The sequence below is a fragment of the Pongo abelii genome, chromosome X (genome assembly GCF_028885655.2).
Source record: "Pongo abelii isolate AG06213 chromosome X, NHGRI_mPonAbe1-v2.0_pri, whole genome shotgun sequence".
NCBI lineage: Eukaryota > Metazoa > Chordata > Mammalia > Primates > Hominidae > Pongo > Pongo abelii.
The window spans coordinates 88951339-88965763 of record NC_072008.2 but is presented as its reverse complement, the minus strand read 5'-3'; the positions used below and the strand labels follow the sequence as shown (position 1 = coordinate 88965763).

General features: G+C 38.6%; 1 pseudogene; it reads left to right on the top strand.

The window, feature by feature from the left end:
• Positions 1-13641: 13641 nt before the first annotated feature.
• Positions 13642-14061, top strand: LOC100438363 (proteasome maturation protein-like; annotated as a pseudogene).
• The last annotated feature ends 364 nt before the right edge of the window (positions 14062-14425 follow it).

Here is a 14425-nt window from a genome sequence, read left to right as displayed (position 1 = left end):
GAAGAATTGAGACTTACATATACAAAGATGACTGTGTAATTTGAATATGTAAGTGAACGCTACTGTTCAGGTTCATTTAAGTTCGGCATTACTATACTACTATGTACTGTGAGATTATTCAGTCCTTTTATAACTTTTTAAAAATTGAACTACAGTAAAGCCAGTACTTGCCATGCATTAATTGATATTCACTTGGCATGAGTACATCAATTATGTGTGAAATTCTCTCTGTTCTTAATCTTATTACCTCCCACAATTAGTTATTGCTCCACTAATTTATTTTTATGACATTAAAGTCTTATTTTACTAATAACTAAAACCACGAAAAGTCATGTTTTATTAAAATGTTCCTCAGTAGTGAGATATCACTCCAGAATAGAATTTTTACTTAAATAATCATTGGAACAAAATGTCAACATTTCTTATAAATCACACCTGTGATTTCAAGACCCAGTTTAAGAAATATTGCTTTCCACAATCTTTTGTGTATGTGAAGTAGATTCATTCAGATTCTGAGTTCAATTTTTTCCAAGGTGAAAATTTGATATAAAATAGCAATTTAGAAACAAAAGTTCTATGAACAAAGCTTTTATGCATTCATTCTATTACAAGATTTGAGGGTTAATAATAAGAATAATTAGCTTTTTTATTATTATACTTTAAGTTCCAGGATACAAGTGCACAACGTGCAGGTTTGTTACATATGTATACATGTGCCATGTTGGTGTGCTGCACCCATTAACTCGTCCTTTACATTAGATATACCTCCTAATGCTATCCTTCCCAAGAATAATTAGTTTTATTGAGTTCTAACCATGTGCCAGGCACTGTTATAGACAATTTACATGACTTATATAAGTTATACTGCCAACCCTTGAGGCAGGTTCTATTATCTTTATTTTAAGAGAAGAAAAATGAAGTATAAATAGGTAAATGAACATAAACAAAATCATGTGGCTAATGATGTAGCTAGATTTATTCTGAGTCCAGGGTCTACTTTACTAATTACTTTACTATACTGCCTCATGGTGACCAATTTCAGTTTGCATTTTGGACCCTCCTAAACAGTGCTTTTCATTCCTATTATTAATATTATTCTTATTCCTATTAAATTTCTAGTATTATGTTCAGAACAAAGAAACCCCTGGGGCTGAAATCACGTGGTCACCTTTTCAGTAATAGGAAGTGTGCAAAATGAATGTCCCTGGAAAATTACTTATGGCTCTTTGAATTCTAATGTTTTGCTATTCTATTCTATTTGATTGCATTGTACCATGTATAAAGATGTATTTTGTGAGAACACCAACATAAAAAAGGTAGAGATGGAGCTGTATGAGAGTAAAGTTTTTGCATGCTATTGAACTGAAGTTGGTAGTATTTCAAACTAGATTGTTATAAATTTAGGATGTTAACTGTAATCTCCAGATTAAGCATGAAGAAAATATCAGAAAACACACACAAAGAAAATGAGAAGGGAATGAAAATTATTCACTATGAAAAAAATCAAGTAAATACAAAAGAAGTTCATAATAAAGAAAATGAAGGACAAAAAGGATATAAGACAAACAGAAAACAAATAGTAAAATGGCAGGCCTAAGTCCTTTATCAGTAATCACTTTTAAAGTGATTTACATTTAATGTTAATAGGTTAAAGTCTGCAATCAAAAGACAAATTTCAAAAGAATGGATTGTAAAAAAATGATCTCACTATATACTATCTACAGGAGACTCACTTTAGATTAAAAGAAAAAAATATATTGAGAATAAAATTAAAAAGTGAAAGAGTAAAACACATAAAAAGTAATCAAAAGAGAACTGAAGTGACCATATTAACAGCAAACAAAACAGATTTTAAGTGAAAAACTGTTACAAGAGACAAGGAAGAGCATTATTTGTAAAAAGAAAAATTGTCCAACTCATCAAGAAAATGTAACAATTATGAACATATCTGCATTAAACAACAGAGCCCCAAAATATCTAAAGTAAACACTGAAAAAATTTGAAGGAAAAAATAGACAATTCTATAGTAATAAGTAGAGACTTTGAGACACCAGATTAAATAATGAGTGAAATATCTAGATAGAAGATCAATAAAAATTAGAAGACTTATACAACATTATAAAACAAGTAGTCCTAGCACATGTAGAACCCTCTGCTGAACAACAGGAGAATATATGTTCTCAAGGGCACATGGGATTTTTTTCAGAATAGCCCATATCTTAGAACACAAAACAAGTTTCAGTTAATTTTAAAAAAACTGATACCCATGATGGTTAATAGTAAATGTCAACTTGGTTGGATTGAAGGATGTCTAAATAGCTAGTAAAGTGTTGTTTCTGGGTGTGTTTATGAGGGTGTTGCCAGAGGAGATTGACATTTGAGTCAGTGGACTGAGAGGTGAAGACCTACCCTCAGTGTTGGTGGGCACCATCCAATTAGCTGCCAGCAAAGTTAGAATAAAGCAGTGGAAGAAAGTGGGATAAGCTGGTTTGCTGAGTTTTCTGGCTTTCATCTTTCTCCTGTGCTAGATGCTTCCTTCCGTTTCTCCTATCCTTGGACATTAGACTCCAGATTCTTTGGCCTTTGTACTCTTGGACTTACACCAATGATTTTCCAGGGGATCTCAGGCCTTGACCACAGGCTGAAGGTTGCACTGTTGGTTTCCCTGCCTTTGAGGCTCTTAGACTCGGACTGAGCCACTACTGGCATCTTTCTTCCCCAGCTTGCAGATGGCCTGTTGTGTGACCTCACCTTGTGATCATGTAAGCCAATTATCCCTAATAAACTCCCTTTCATATATATATCCTATTAGTTCAGTCCCTCTGACTAATACTGAGTCAGGGAGAACCCTGACTAATACGATAACATACAAGTATCATCTGTGACACAATGGAATGAAACTAGAAGAAAATAACAAAAACTGTAAAATTCAAAATATGTAAAAATTAAACCACACACATTTACACAACCAGTGAATCAAATAAGAAATTACTAGAGAATTAGAAAACAGTTTGAGATGATTGAAAATGAAAATACAACATGCCAAAACTTATGGTATGCGTCAAAGGCATTGCTAAAAGGAAAATTTATAAGATTAAATACCCATATCATAAAAGAATAAAAATTTCAAATCAGTAACCTACCTTTACACTTAAAAGAACTAGAAAAAAAAAGAGAAAACTAAACAGAACGCTAGCAAAAGAAAGGAAATAATGATTAGTACAGTTTTTTTTTTTTTAAATATAATAGAGAAACAGTAGAGAAAATTTAAAAAAAAAAAAGTTAGTCCTTTGGATAGATTGACAAAATTAGCAAATCTTTAGAGAGCCGGACAAAGAAGAAAAGAGATAAGACACCCATGCTAAAATCAGAAATGAAAGTGGGGACATTAATAACAACTTTGGGGCAGGGCCAAGATGGCCGACTAGAAGCAAAAGTGATCAGAAGCTCCCATTGAAAAGAACCATAACAGCATGTGAATCCTGCACTGGCAACTGAGATATCCAGGTTCTCTCATCAAAACTGACTAGGTGGCTGGTGTGATCCATGGAGAGGAAGGAAGAGCAGTGTGGTGAGGTGGCCCACCTGAGAGCCATACGAGGCAGGGGAGACCCCATCCCCTAGCCAAGGGAGGTGGTCAGTGAGCATGCTGCTCAGCCTGGGAAGTCGAGATTTTTCCAGGGAACTGTGCAACTTGTGGATAGGAAGATTCCACTTGTGAACCCATGCCACTGGGGCCTACGGTTCCAACTACAAAGCCACACAGATTCTCAACAGCCTCTCAGCTAAATTCTGCTTAAGGGTGCTGAGTTCCTCGGGGGAAGGACGACCAGCACCACAGCTACAGCTGCCTGCCGTCTAAGTCTTTGAGCTTCTTGGGGGAGGGGCGGCAGCCAGCACTGGGACTGATAGCTGCCTAACACGCTAAGTTTTCAGGGTGAGGGAAGGGAGGCAGCCATCTCTATAACTCCAGGCCATGCTTTTCCTCTGCTGGAGCCAGGGAGACAGAACAGCTAGGTCCCAAGAGATATCCCCCATAGCCCAACACGCTGGCTGTGGCAGATTGTGGCCAGAGTGGATCTTCAGGTCTAACCCTGACCCATCCCTCCCCCGGGTGAGGCCTCCCTGCAAAAACTCCAACAACTCCAGCCAGGGGCTCCGGTAGAGAACTCTGATCTTCCTGGGCCTGAGCCCCTAGAGGAAAGGGTGGCCACAGTCTCCAGGGACCAGCAGACAGTCATGCCTCTTGCTATTTCTGAGGAATCCGGGCAGCCCAGAAGAGTGGGTTTTTCCCCCAGCAAAGCACACCCCCTCCACCAAGAGACAAAGTGCTTCATAAAACAGGTCCTGCTCCCTATGCCACCCAACTAGGTGAGAACTTCCAACAAGGGTTGTCAGACACCCTATACAAAAGAGTTCCTACTGGCATCAAGTTGATGTCTCTCGAGGTCAGAGATCCCAGAGAAAGGACCAGGCACCCATCTTTGCTGTTCTCCAGTCTCCATGAATGACATCTCCAGGAGCAGGAGTGATCCAGATGAATAGGGCTTGAAGTGAACCCCCAGCAAACTGCAGCAGTCCTACAGAAGAGGGACCTATAAAAAGAAAAACAAACAGACAGCAACAACAACAGAATCAACAAAAAAAGTCCCCACACAAACCACATCCAAGGGTCAGCAGCCTCAAAGATTGAAACTAGACAAACTCACGAAGTTGAGAAAGAATCAACGAAAAAATGCTGAAAACACTTTTCCTCCAAATGATCATAATGCCTCTCAGCATTAGACAAAGGATAAGACAGAAGAATTGACAGAAGTAGAGTTGCGAATGTGGGTAATAACAAACTCTGCTGAGCTAAAAGAGCATGTTCTAACCTAACGCAAATAAGCAAGGAAACTTGATAAAGGTTACTGGAGCTGCTAACCAGAATATCCAGTTTAGAGAGGGAAGTAAATGACCTGATGGAGCTGAAAAACACAGCACGAGAAGTCCGTGAAGTATACATGATTATCAATAGCTGAATCAATCAAGTGGAAGAAAGGATATCAGAGTTTGAAGACCATCTGGCTGAAATAAGGCATCCAGACAAGACTAGAGAAAAAAGAATAAAAAGGAACAAACAAAACCTCTGAGAAATATGGGACTGTGTAAAAAGACTGAACTTATGATTGATTGGAGTACCTGAAAGAGATGAGGAGAATGGAACCACGTTGGAAAACACAATTCAAGATATTACCCAGGAGAACTTCCCCAACCTAGAAAGACAGGCCAACTTTCAAATTCAGGAAATACAGAGAACACCATTAAGATACTCCACAGGAAGATCAACCTCAAGACACATGATCATCAGATTCTCCAAGGTTGAAATGAAGAAAAAAATGTTAAGGGCAGCCAGAGAGAAAGGCCAGGTCACCTACAAAAGGAAGCCCATCAGACTAACAGTGGATCTCCCAACAGAAACCCTACAAGCCAGAAGAGAGTGAGGGCCAATATTCAACATTCTTAAATAAAATAATTTTTAACTCAGAATTTCATAGCCAGCCAAACTAAGCTTCATAAGTGAAGGAGAAGTAAAATTGTTTCAGACAAGCAAATGCTGAGGGATTTCATCACCATGAGGCCTGCCTTGCAAGAGCTCCTGAAGGAATAACTAAATATGGAAAGGAAAAAACAACACCAGCCCCTGCAAAAACACACTGAAATACAAGGACCAATGACACTATGAAGAAGCTGCATTAACTAGTGTACAAAATAACCAGACAGCATCATGATGACAGGATCAAATTCACACATGAGGATATTAACCTTAAATGTAAATGGGCTAAATTCCCCAATTAAAAGACACACACTGTCAAGTTGGATAAACAGTCAGGACCCATTTTTGTGCTGTATTCAGGAGACCTATCTTATGTGCAAAGACACACATAGGCTGAAAATAAAGGGATACAGGAAAATTTACCAAGCAAATGGGAAAAAAAAGCGGGAGTTGCAACCCTAGTCTCTGACAAAACAGACTTTAAACCAGCAAAGATCAAAAAAGACAAAGAAGAGCATTACATAATGGTAAAGGGATCCATTTAACAAGAAGATCTGATACTAGATAGGCAGCAAAGATGGCCGAATAGGAACAGCTCCGGTCTACAGCTCCCAGCATGAGCGACACAGAAGACGGGTGGTTTCTGCATTTCCATCTGAGGTACTGGGTTCATCTCACTAGGGAGTGCCAGACAGTGGGCGCAGGACAGTGGGTGCAGCGCACCATGTGCAAGCTGAAGCAGAGCGAGGCATTGCCTCACTCGGGAAGCGCAAGGGGTCAGGGAGTTCCCCTTCCTAGTCAAAGAAAGGGGTGACAGACGGCACATGGAAAATCAGGTCACTCCCACCCTAATACCGCGCTTTTCTGACGGGCTTAAAAAACTGTGCACCAGGAGATTATATCCTGCACCTGGCTCGGAGGGTCCTATGCCCATGGAGTCTCGCTGATTGCTAGCACAGCAGTCTGAGATCAAACTGCAAGGTGGCAGCGAGGCTGGGGGAGCGGTGCCCACCATTGCCCAGGCTTGCTTAGGTAAACAAAGCAGCCGGGAAGCTCGAACTGGGTGGAGCCCACCACAGCTCAAGGAGGCCTGCCTGCCTCTGTAGGCTCCACCTCTGGGGGCAGGGCACAGACAAACAAAAAGACAGCAGTAACTTCTGCAGACTTAAATGTCCCTGTCTGACAACTTTGAAGAGAGCAGTGGTTCTCCCAGCACACAGCTGGAGATCTGAGAACGGGCAGACTGCCTCCTCAAGTGGGTCCCTGTCCCCTAACCCCCGAGCAGCCTAACTGGGAGGCACCCCCCAGTAGGGGCAGACTGACACCTCACATGGCCGGGTACTCCTCTGAGACAAAACTTCCAGAGGAACGATCAGACAGCAGCCTTCGCGGTTCACGAAAATCTACTGTTCTGCAGCCACCACTGCTGTTACCCAAGCAAACAGGGTCTGGAGTGGACCTCTAGCAAACTCCAACAGACCTGCAGCTGAGGGTCCTGTCTGTTAGAAGGAAAACTAACAAACAGAAAGGACATCCACACCAAAAACCCATCTGTACATCACCATCATCAAAGACCAAAAGTATATGAAACCACAAAGATGGGGAAAAAACAGAGCAGAAAAACTGGAAACTCTAAAACAGAGTGCCTCTGCTCCTTCAAAGGAAAGCAGTTCCTCACCAGCAATGGAACAAAGCTGGACAGAGAATGACTTTGATGAGTTGAGAGAAGAAGGCTTCAGATGACCAAACTACTCCGAGCTACAGGAGGAAATTCAAACCAAAGGCAAAGAAGATAAAAACTTTGAAAAAAATTTAGACGAATGTATAACTAGAATAACCAATACAGAGAAGTGCTTAAAGGAGCTGATGGAGCTGAAAACCAAGGCTCGAGAATTACGTGAAGAATGCAGAAGCCTCAGGAGCCGATGCGATCAACTGGAAGAAAGGGTATCAGTGATGGAAGATGAAATGAATGAAATGAAGCAAGAAGGGAAGTTCAGAAAAAAAGAATAAAAAGAAATGAACAAAGCCTCCAAGAAATATGGGACTATGTGAAAAGACCAAATCTACATCTGATTGGTGTACCTGAAAGTGACAGGGAGAATGGAACCAAGTTGGAAAACACTCTGCAGGATATTATCCAGGAGAACTTCCCCAATCTAGCAAGGCAGGCCAACATTCAGATTCAGGAAATACAGAGAACGCCCCAAAGATACTCCTTGAGAAGAGCAACTCCAAGACACATAATTATCAGATTCACCAACGTTGAAATGAAGGAAAAAATGTTAAGGGCAGCCAGAGAGAAAGGTCGGGTTACCATCAAAGGGAAGCCCATCAGACTAACAGCAGATCTCTTGGCAGAAACTCTACAAGCCAGAAGAGAGTGGGGGCCAATATTCAACATTCTTAAAGAAAAGAATTTTCAACCCAGAATTTCATATGCAGCCAAACTAAGCTTCATAAGTGAAGAAGAAATAAAATACTTTACAGACAAGCAAATGCTGAGAGATTTTGTCACCACCAGGCCTGCCTTAAAAGAGCTCCTGAAGGAAGCGCTAAACATGGAAAGGCACAACCGGTACCAGCCACTGCAAAATCATGCCAAATTGTAAAGACCATCGAGGCTAGGAAGAAACTGCATCAACTAACAAGCAAAATAACCAGCTAACATCATAATGACAGGATCAAATTCACACATAACAATATTAGCTTTAAATGTAAATGGACTAAATGCTCCAATTAAAAGACACAGACTGGCAAATTGGATAAAGAGTCAAGACCCATCAGTGTGCTGTATTCAGGAAACCCATCTCACGTGCAGAGACACACACAGGCTCAAAATAAAAGGATGGAGGAAGACCTACCAAGCAAATGCAAAACAAAAAAAGGCAGGGGTTGCAATCCTAGTCTCTGATAAAACAGACTTTAAACCAACAAAGATCAAAAGGAGTACCCAGATTTATAAAATAAGTTATTAGAGAACTACACAAGGACTTAGACTCCCACACATAATAGTGGGATATTTTACACCCCCCATCAATATTAGACAGATCAATGAGACAGAAAATTAACAAGGATACTCAGGACGTGAACTCGGCTCTGGATCAAGTGGTGCTAATAGACATCTACAGAACTCTCCTAAAACAAATCAACAGAATATATATTCTTCTCAGTGCCACGACACTTATTCTAAAATCAACCACATAATTGGAAGTAAAACACTCCTCAGCAAAGCAAATGCAAAAGAACTGAAATAATAACAAACAGACTCTCAGACCACAGTGCAATCAAATTGGAACTCAGGATTAAGAAAGTCACTCAAAACTACACAACTACATGGAAATTGAACAACCTGCTACTGAATGACTCCTGGGTAAATAATAAAATCAAGGCAGAAATCAAGAAGTTCTTTGACACCAATGAGAACAAAGAAACAACATACCAGAATCTCTGGGACACAACTAAAGCAGTGTTAAGAGGGAAATTTATAGTACTAAATGACCACATCAGAAAGCTAGAAAGATCTCAAATTGACACCCTAACATCACAATTAAAAGAACTAGAGAAGCAGGGGCAAACAAATTCAAAAGCTGGCAGAAGACAAGAAATAACTAAGATCAGAGCAGAATTGAAGGAAATAGAGACATGAAAAATCCTTCAAAAATCAATGAATGTAGGAGCTGGTTTTTTGAAAAAATTAACAAAATAGATAGACTGCTAGCTAGACTAATAAAGAAGAAAAAAGGGAAGAATCAAATAGACACAATAAAAAATGATAAAGGGGATATCACCACTGACCCCACAGAAATACAAACTACCATCAAAGAATACTATAAACACTTGTACACAAATAAATTAAAAAGTCTAGAAGAAATGGAAAAATTTCTGGACACATACACTCTCCCAAGACTAAACCAGGAAGCAGTCGAATCCCTGAATAGACCAATAGCTAATTCTGAAACCGAGGCAGTAGCCTACCAACCAAAAAAAGCCCAGGACCAGACAGATTCACAGCCGAATTCTACCAGAGGTACAGAAAGGATCTAGTTTCATTTCTTCTGAAACTATTCCAAAAAGTTGAAAAGGAGGGACTCTTCCCTACCTCATTTTATGAGGCAAGCATCATCCTGAAACCAAAACCTGACAGGGATACAACAAAAAAATAAAACTTCATGCCAATATCCCTGATGAACATCGATGAGAAAATCCTCAATAAAATACTGGTAAATCGAATCCATCAGCACATCAAAACTTTGTCCACCATGATCAAGTCAGCTTCATCCCTGGGATGCAAGGCTGGCTCAACATGAACAAATCAATAAACATAATCTGTCATACGAACAGAACCAATGACAAAAACTGCAGGATTATCTCAACAGATGCAGAAAAGGCCTTCAATATAATTCAACACCCCTTTATGTTAAAAACTCTAAATAAACTAAATATTGATGGAACATATCTCAAAATAAGAGCTATTTATGGCAAACCCACAGCCAATATCACACTGAATGGGCAAAAGCTGGAAGCATTCCCTTTGAAAACCAGCACAGGACAAAGAAATCCTCTCTTACCACTCCTATTCAACATAGTACTGGAAGTTCTGGCCAGAGCAATCAGGCAAGAGAAAGAAATAAAGAATATTCAAATAGGAAGAGAGGAAATCAAATTGTCTCTGTTTGTAGATGACATCATTCTATATTTAGAAAACCAAATCAACTCTGCCCAAAAACTCCTTAAGCTGATAAGCAACTTCTGCAAAGTCTCAAGATACAAAATCAATGTGCGAAAATCACAAGCATTCCTGTATACCAACAATAGACAACCAGAGAGCCAAATCATGAATGAGCTCCCATTCACAATAGCTACAAAGACAGTAAAATACCTAGAAATACAGCTAACAAAGGACGTGAAAGACCTCTTTAAGGAGAACTACAAACCACTGCTCAAGGAAGTAAGAGAGGATAGAAACAAATGGAAAAACATTCCATGCTCATGGATAGGAAGAATCAATATGGTAAAAATGGCCATACCTCCCAAAGTAATTTACAGATTCAATGCCATTCCCATCAAACTATCACTGACATTCTTCACAAAATTAGAGAAAACTACTTTAAATTTTATATGGAATCAAAAAAGAGCCCATATACCCAAGACAATCCTAAGCAAAAATAACAAAGCTGAAGGCATCGTGCTTCCTGACTTCAAACTACACTACAAGGCTACAGTAACCAAAACAGCATGGTACTGGTACTAAAACAGACAGATAGACGAATGAAACAGAATAAAGACCTAAGAAAGAACAGTACACATCTACAACCATCTGATCTTCGACAAACCTGACAAAAACCAGCAATGGGGAAAAGATTTCCTACTTAATAAATGGTACTGGGAAAACTGACTAGCCGTACGCAGAATACTGAAACTGACCCCTTCCTTACAACTTATACAAAAAGTAACTCAAGATGGATTAAAGAGTTAAAAATAAAACCCAAATCCATAAAAACCCTAGAAGAAAACCTAGGCAATACCATTCAGGACATAGGCCTGGGCAAAGATTTCCTGACAAAAATGCCAAAAACAATTGCAACAAAAGACAAAATTAACAAATGAAATCTAATTAAACTAAAGAGCTTCTACACAACAAAAGAAATTATCATCAGAGTAAACAGAAAACCTATAGATTGGGAGAAAATTTTTGCAATCTTCCCATCTGACAAGGTCTAATATCCAGAATCTACAAGAAACTTAAACAAATTTAAAAGAAAAAAAAAACAGCCCAATCAAAACGTGAGGAAAGGATATAAACAGACACTTCTCAAAAGAAGACATTTATGTGGCCAAAACAAACCTAAGAAAGAAAGATCAACATCACTGATCATTAGAGAAATGCAAATCAAAACCACAATGTGATACCATCTCATGCCAGTCAGAATGTTGATTATTAAAATGTCAAGAAACAATAGATGCTGGTGAGGCTGTGGATAAATAGGAATGCTTTTACACTGTTTGTGGGTATGTAAATTAGTTCAACCATCGTGGAAGACAGTGTAGTGATTCCTCAAGGATCTAGAACCAGAAATACTTTTTGACCCAGCAATCCCATTACTGGCCATATACCTAAAAGAGTATAAATCATTCTACTACTAAGACACATGCACATGTATGTTTACTGCAGCCCTATTTACAATAGCAAAGACATGGAACCAAGCCTATCAATGATAAGACTGAATAAATAAAATGTGGTACATATACACTATGGAATACTATTCAGCCATAAAAGTAATGAGATCATGTTCTTTGCAGGGACATGGATGAAGCTGGAAGCCATTATCCTCAGAAAAGTAACATAGGAACAGAAAACCAAACACTGCATATTCTCACTCATAAGTGGGAGGTAAACAATGAGAACACATGGACACAGGGAGCAGAACAACACACACTGGAGCCAGTCAGGTTGTGGAGGGTAATGGGAGGGACAGCATTAGGACAGATAGCTAATCATGCGGGGCTTGAAACCTACAGGACAAGTTGATAGGTGAAGTAAACCACCCTGGCACATGTATACCTATGTAACAAACCTACACATTCTGCACTTGTATCCCAGAACTTAAAGTAAAATTTTAAAAAAATAAAATAAACAAATAAATAAATAAAATAATACTGATTGTGGAATCTGGCTTGAATATAGGCTCCATTACTGATTAGCTGCATGTCTCATTTTTTAAAAAAAGCTGTTGAAATAGACTACATCACCAGTTTTAGCTCTTTAAAATCAAGTGTAACTTTAATATTTATTCTGAAGTCTTGCATGAGTTTTGATAATAAGGACATCATAAGACAGGGTCTTCCTCTTTGTGAGTCAGTATTTTATCCCAGGCACTTAGCACATGCCTGGCTTGGAGTGGGTGCTCAGCAAAACTCTGTGGAACAAACAAAAGAATAAATAAATAAATAAATAAATAAATAAATAAATAAATAAATAAATAAATAAATAAATGAAAGTTTGTCTGCAGCTTAAAAAACAAAGAAAAGAAAGAAAAAAAAAAAGAAAAGAGAACTTAGCCATCAGAGAGGCGTGTTAAAGACGTATTTACTCCAAACTCTCGAACCTGATGGAAAGCTTAAATGAAATTGAAAAGGGCACACTTTTATGTTTAAGAGATTCAATGGTTAATTCTGTATCTGTGTATGCAACCTAAGAGCATCTCATGTCCAGTGCCAACAATCCCCAAAAGATAGATACAATAGTATAAAATTGATGCTTATATTAGTTCCTGTTTAGGTACAGAATATATTTCTGAGAAATACCTTGTCTCTGGTGATATCAGAAAAATTTTGAGTCAGTGGAATAAGTCCTGCTTTTCTGGTCTAATCCATGTCTTCCTGCACTCTCAATTAAGTAAGAATATTGTCTTGAGTCTCGCCACAGTAGAAATGGTAATGCAACACACACACACACACACACACACACACACACACACACACACACAGAAGTAAAAGACAGTTTCAGGAGGAATTACAAACTGAGAAATCCAGAAAAGTTATAAAGGGAGAAAAAATATTGTACATCAATACTAATAAACATATTTTAACATAAGCTTATGTAAAAATCATATTTTTTAAAAAACTTTACAGAAATAAAAATAATGGTAAGAAAATATTATGAACAGTTGCACACCAGCAAATCAGATAATGTAGATGAAATAAACAAATTCCTAGGAACCTAGTCATTACCAAAATTGACTCAAAAAGAAATAAAAAATCTGAACAAAGGTATAACACAGAATGAGATTGAATCAGCAATAAAAAATGTCCTAATGAAGAAAAGTCCAGGAGAAGATTACTTCATTGGTGAGTTTCATTAAACATTTAATGAAAAATTAACATCAATTTTTCTGAGACTTTTCAAAAAATTTAAGAGAAGAAAACACTTTCTAAATTATTTTGTAAGGTCTGCATTACTCTGATACCAGTCAGAAAAGACATTGCAAGAGAAGAAATTCACAGAGCTATATTCTTTCAGAACATACATACAAAAATCCCTAAAAAATACTAGGAAAACAAATCCAACAGCATATTAAAAGGATTGTAGAGAGTGGCTGAAGATGGATGCCAGAAGACCTGGATCTCAGCTAAAGGGCAGTGTTCCAGCTACTGAACTTTCAGCAAGTGAATCTCTCGAAAGTCATAATCTTCAGAAAGTGTTTTTTGTGTGTGTGAAAAATGAAATTTTAGCTAGTCATCCTCTTGAATTTTCAGAAGAGAATTTCCAATGCAACCAAGATAAAATGAATATTTCCACAGTGAGAAACATTCAGTGGTTATTTGCCCCACTAAAATTATAAATCGAAATTTAAGGCAGTGCAGCAGGTTCAATGTCTTCCATTTCTTTTGAGCTCAAACCTTTCACTGGATATTTTGAGGGGTAATGAAGAGACTACCAGATTTGAAGCTATTCTTATCTGTCACAAAGTGAAGTAATGGGAGAATGACACTTGGTGGAATATAAACTCAGTTTACTATAACACAATGTGTTGCTCATGAAAATAGAGGGGCTGCATCTTGTTTATAGTCACCTTTTTACTATAATTTGATGCACACAACTTTGAAAGTACTGACACATGGGAATTTTTGCACAAGTAGCCTCAGTGATCATTTGAAATTTTGGGGCCGGGCGTGGTGGCTCATGCCTGTAGTCCCAGCACTTTGGGAGGCCGAGGCGGGCAGATCACAAGGTCAGGAGATCGAGACCATCCTGGCTAACACGGTGAAACCCTGTCTCTACTAAAAATACAAAAAATTAGCTGGGCTTGGTAGGGGGTGCCTGTAGGTCCCAGCTACTCGGGAGGCTGAGGCAGGAGAATGGCGTGAACCCAGGAGGCGGAGATT